We start from the raw sequence: 6,009 nt of genomic DNA, 5'->3' as shown, positions 1-6,009 counted from the left end.
ATCAACACATAAAAATGAATAGACTTTGTTTGCACAGAAAATGACATGGCTTAGAAAGAACTGAAAATATAACAAGGTACAATTAACCAATCAACAATTTGGACACATGTGGAACTCTTGAAATTTAATGTTCTTGAAATTTAAATGTTCATGGTGAGTTAATGAGCACAAACACGTTGGAAAACACTTTGCTATAACCTAGTTTATTTGAAGATTTGAAAGCTTTCTGTTACATGAATGCCATTCTGCATAGCTTAGAGAAACTTCAAGTATTGAATGAAGGAAATCTATCTAATAATCTGCATAGCTGCTTTTATTGTAATACCAAAAATAAGGACCAACCCAAATCAATTCAACTAGAGTGGATAAATTTTCTCCATATGTCCTTTATAATAGGACACAATAAATTAATGAAAATAACCTACACTGTAATGCCTAAGAATAAATATTACAAGTATAGTATAAAGCAAACTCAGTAAATTGAATGACATAAACAGTAGGATTCCAGAGCTCAAAATTATATGTCAAAGTAATATCTTGATTAGCCCTGTATTCATATTTAGGCCAATGTAATGAGATTAAAATAAGGAAATTAGTAAACAGGATGGGATTAAAGAGGGGCCAATAGAAGCCTTTAAAGATGTGGGTAGGTGTTTATAGACAGGGTGGTTGTATGTGAATGCTCATTAACTATTTTTTAAAGATTTTATTTATTTATTTGACAGGCAGAATTACAGACAGTGAGAGAGAGAGAGAGAGATAGAAAAGTCTTCCTTCCGTTGGTTCACTCCCCAAATGGCTGCAACGGCTGGAGCTGCACCGATCCGAAGCCAGGAGCCAGGTGCTTCTTCCTAGTCTCCCATGTGGGTGTAGGGGCCCAAGGACATGGGCCATCTTTTACTGCTTTCCCAGACCATAGCAGAAAGCTTGACTGGAAGAGGAGCAACCAGGACTAGAGCTGGCGCCCATATGGGATGCCGGCGATGCAGGCAGAAGATTAACCTATTGTGCCACGGCACCTGCCCCCTCATTAACTATTATTCTTTACATCTTTCTCAATAACATAATTTTACAAGTTTTGAAGGAGTTGCAAATAATATAAAAATAATTGGAATCACAGTACTATGATCTGAATGTTTGTGTCCTTCCTAAAATTCCTATATAGAAATACTAACACCAAACTTGACAGTGTTATAAGTGGTTAGTTCATGAGGGTTGAGCCCTCATGAATGGAATTAGTACCCTTGTATAAAAGGCCTGAGGGAGCCCAGTTGTCCCTTCCACCATGTGAGACATCATGGAAGTTAGACTTCTAAGAATCAGAAAATCAGATCTCACCAGCCACCAAATCTCAGCCTCCAGAAATGTGAGGATAAATTTCTGTCATTTATAAGCCAGCCTGTTTATGACTGAGGTGCATTGCTACGGTGTTGCCACAGTATTGGGAAAATGCAACAGGAAAAAATGATCAAAACAATGAATCCATGGCATCATTGGAAATGGGGAGTGCACCCGGACTCGCTGGTAAGAAGGTCCCATGCAAACACAGAGCTAGGTGGAACTCACAGCCAAGTATGATTCCATTGTTCAGATTTGTGTGTATGTGTGTGTGTGCATGTGATGTTCCTTTAGCTTCAGCTCCCTCATGTCTCTATCATTAATGCCCCACTGTTTCTATTATCACTCAATTATTAGACACTTATTATTTTTTTAACTTTTATTTAATAAATATAAATTTCCAAAGTACAACTTTTGGATTACAGTGTCTTTCCTCCTCCACCATAACCTCCCTCCCCACCCCCGCAACCATCCCATCTCCTGCTCCCTCTCCCATCCCATTCACATCAAGATTCATTTTCAATTATCTTTATATACAGAAGATCAATTTAGTATATACAAGTAAAGATTTCAACAGTTTGCACCCACACAGACACACAAAGTATAAAGTACTGTTTGAGTACTAGTTATACCATTAATTCACATAGTACAACACATTAAGGACAGAGATCCTACATGGGGAGTAGGTGCACAGTGACTCCTGTTGTTGATTTAACAACTGACACTCTTGTTTATGTCATCAGTAATCACCTGAGGCTCTTGTCATGAGTTGCAAGGCTATGGAAGCCTTTTGAGTTTGCCAACTCCGATCTTATTTAGACAAGGCCATAGTCAAAGTGGAAGTTCTCTCCTCCCTTCAGAGAAAAGTTACCTCCTTCTTTGATGGCCGTTCTTTCCAATGGATCTCACTCACAAAGATTTTTCATTTAGTTTTTTTTTTTTTTTTTGTCACAGTGTCTTTGCTTTCCATGCCTGAAATACTCTCATGGGCTTTTTAGCCTGATCTTACTGAAAAGTGATCCCTGTTAAATATAAGAGTGGGAATAAGAGAGGGAGGAGATGCACATTTCGGCACATGCTCAATCGGACTTGCCCCAAACGGTAGAGTTAGAAACGTGCCAGGGGATTCCAATTCAATCCCGGCAAGGTGGCATGTACCAATGCCATCTCACTAGTCAAAGTGATCAGTTTCAGTTCATAATTGATCATAATGATAGGATTAAGAGTCAAAGGGATCACATAAACAAGAGTAGTGTCTGCTAATACTAAGTGATAGAATTAAAAGGAGAGAATGATCCAACATGGGAAGCGGGATACACAGCAGACTCATAGAATGGCAGATGTCCTAAACAGCACTCTGGCCTCAGAATTAGACACTTTTAATTAAAAAAGATTTATTTATTTGAAATGCAGAATTACAGTGAGAAGGAGAAAGAGGGAGAAATATCAATGAACAGATGATAGATGACGGATAGATATGTTCTATCCACCGGTTCACTCCCCAGTGGCTGCAATGGCTGGGGCTAAGCCAGGCAGAAGCCAGGAGCTTAGAAATCCTCCTGGGTCTCCCTTGTGGGTGGTAGGGGATCAATCATTTGGGCCATCTTCTGCTTCTTTCCCAGGCACATTAGCAGGGAGCTAAATCAAAGGTGGAACAGCTGAAACTCAAACTGGTATTCATTTGGGATACCAGAGTCTCATTTTCAGCTTAACCCCCTGTGCCTTGCAGGGCCTGACACTTAGTATTTTAAAGGTTCTTAAAAGCCATATGTGATTCTTAATAAATGTTACATAAGTAAACAGAGTAAATAAAATAACATCTCCAAGTGACCCTCACCTTTCTTGAAATGCTTCTTTGGGTTTCTTAATTTATTTCAGCATAATTTGCCCATTGTTGTAAGTAGAATAGCAGATTTGAATTTAAGTTCTGGCTTCAATTAGAAGGACTTTGTTTGAGTTATCAAGTTGTAGTTTGTTTCTGTTGTGAAAGGCAATGAAAAAGTTTATGCAATTTCTGAGAGCATTCATTTAACAATAAATAATTCTCTGATTGAAATATGAATTGTAAGTAAATGTAAAAGTCCAGGGTAAGAACAATTTATACAAAACTTCTTTGGGTAGAACTGAGACTACAGTGTCATCAAACATAAAAGTATCTTTGGATATGTATAATTGTATAAGAACTATAATTTTGCATACTATGTATTTATGTGAATCAAAGTATTCAGAAAATCTACAACTTGTACTCCATGCATGTCATTTGTGTTGTTCCAGTGGATTTCTATATTATTTGTTTATTTGAGATAAAAAAGAGAGCAAGACAGACACAGAGCTCCCATCCATTGGTTGACTCCTCAAATGCCTTCAACAATCAGGATATTGAAGACAAGAGATAGGAATTTAATCCAGGTCTCCCACATGGGTGGCAGAAATTCAATTACTTGAGCCATTACCACTACCTTCCACGTTCTCCATGAACAGGGAGCTGGAATCAGGAGCTGGGGTCAATGTAGCACACAGGTGTCCTAACCAGTGTCTTAATCATTAGGCCAAATACATGCTCTAGATTAATTATTAAGTTCAAAGGAGGATACAAACATGTGTATGGATCTTCCTGTCTACCAAATCTTGACTCTACAAATTCCCTACCACCCCACATGCTCAAATCACCTTCTTCACTCAGATATTATGGAAGGATGATTGGATAGGGAGTTCACAAAGTCTGACAATCAAAGTATGCTACTCAAGGTCTCTGATGAGCCAGACACAAATTTACTATCCTAATACTTTGCTACTGAGGATGTGGAAAAAGTGTAAGAAACAAGATTATCTACAGAAAATTAACCTTTACAAAGTGAAATGTCTGTTTTACTATGTTTGTTTTAAATAATTAAAGATGATAAAAGGACATGTAAAACAGTTTTCTGGAAAATATAAATTCACTATGATCGTTTGTGAAGATTTTTATTTCATCTGCTTCCCAGCAGTAGAAACATGTGAGTGATCAAAGCTGTGACACTAGCCCACACAAGATCCCATAAAGATTCACAAGGTCTTTGAGATGCCCAAATACCAGAGATTTGTGAAATCCATGAAGAATGCATAAAGTATAGGCACCACAAGGAGTTGCAATTAACTACAATAACATATCGACTGACAAGAGTGAGGGAGCCAAAGCTTAAAACATCTAGGTCTGCCTATATAAGATGAAAGACAGAGTTCTTCTGAAGTGAGTGTCACATCACAGAAACACTCCTCAAGGATTTATTCTGGGGATTAACATGTCAGAAAATGTAGTCTGCAAGGAATACCTCTAGACTCATCTCATCTGAAGCATCCAGAGAAGAAGCATGGATAATTGTGAAGACTCACTATCATTGCAGAAGGCAGATAGGCTAATCAAGTTGATGGACAGCAATTAAGATGTGTCAGCAAAGTCAAGTACATATAGGACATGTGTGTGGATGCAAACATACACATAGGAGACTAGTGTCTCAGAGAACAAGAACCCCATGACTTCCACGCACTCTTTTTGTTTATCCAGAAACAGGAGCATCAGTTTGATGAGGCCTGGCTCCAAAAACAATCTTTTTTTAAAAATCTAAGTGTGGAGTAAATATGGCCAGCTCTCTCTGCTCTCCATTTCCTATTCCTTGCACGGAGCTCACATGCTGACAAAGCAATGGCTGGTAGGAGTTTTATATAAGAAGACAATTCCTTGAGAGACAAATTTTGGTTTCAAGATCAAGACAAGTTCCACATCTCAGTCTTAAGTGCCCTTTCAAATGAAGTAAGACTTAAGATCCCACCATAATTTTTTAAACATTTGTTTATTCATTTGAAAGTCATAGTTTTGTAAAGAGAGGAGAGGCAGAGAGAGTTCTTCCATCCACTGGTTCACTCCCCAATTGGTCACAATGGCCAGAGCTGCACTGCTCAGAAGCCAGGATCCAGGAGCTTCCTCCAGGTCTCCCATGTGGGTGCAGGGGCCCAAGGACTTGGGCCATCTTCCACTGCTTTTCCAGGCCACAGCAGAGAGCTGGATCAGAAGTGGAGTAGCTGGGACTTGAACCAGCACCCACATGGGACGTCAGCACTGCAGGTGGTGGCTTCACCAGCTATACTACTGCGCTGGCCCCAATTTTTGATGATTTTAATTAATTTTTAATTATTTTAAATGTGTAATCTCTGATCCTGAGTTGTTACTGCCAAAGGGATGTCTAACAGTGCCATGAGAAAATTTCCTTTAAGGCTAAAATTACCTCTAGGAGGTACAAACAATACTTGAGGTTCTAGCAGTATTCAGGGGACAGAATGTAATAGGTAAGGCACACTCTTTTAAGAGAATCTAATATTTGATGATATCAGAAGAGGCTACCTTAAACTAGATTCAAAGCTAGGTCTGGGTTTCCCAGTATTACTCTTTACCTCACTAATCAGTAGTTTATTTAGCTTATGTGATCCCATCCCTGATTTTTGGGTGTGGCACACAAATTTCAAGGCTCTGGGGAGTGGGGAATGTATTTTAGACAGAGCGAGAAGAAATGTGATCAAGACTTCATATGAAAGATTTAAAGAATTTAGGGAATACTTGGGTTTTTTTTTTAACTCAAAGCTAATGAACTCTTTTATCCAAATGTGTTTTTACAGTAAATCCATGTCTTTGTATAG

The sequence above is a fragment of the Lepus europaeus genome, chromosome 9 (genome assembly GCF_033115175.1).
Source record: "Lepus europaeus isolate LE1 chromosome 9, mLepTim1.pri, whole genome shotgun sequence".
Classification (NCBI taxonomy): domain Eukaryota; kingdom Metazoa; phylum Chordata; class Mammalia; order Lagomorpha; family Leporidae; genus Lepus; species Lepus europaeus.
This window is presented reverse-complemented; position numbering follows the sequence as displayed.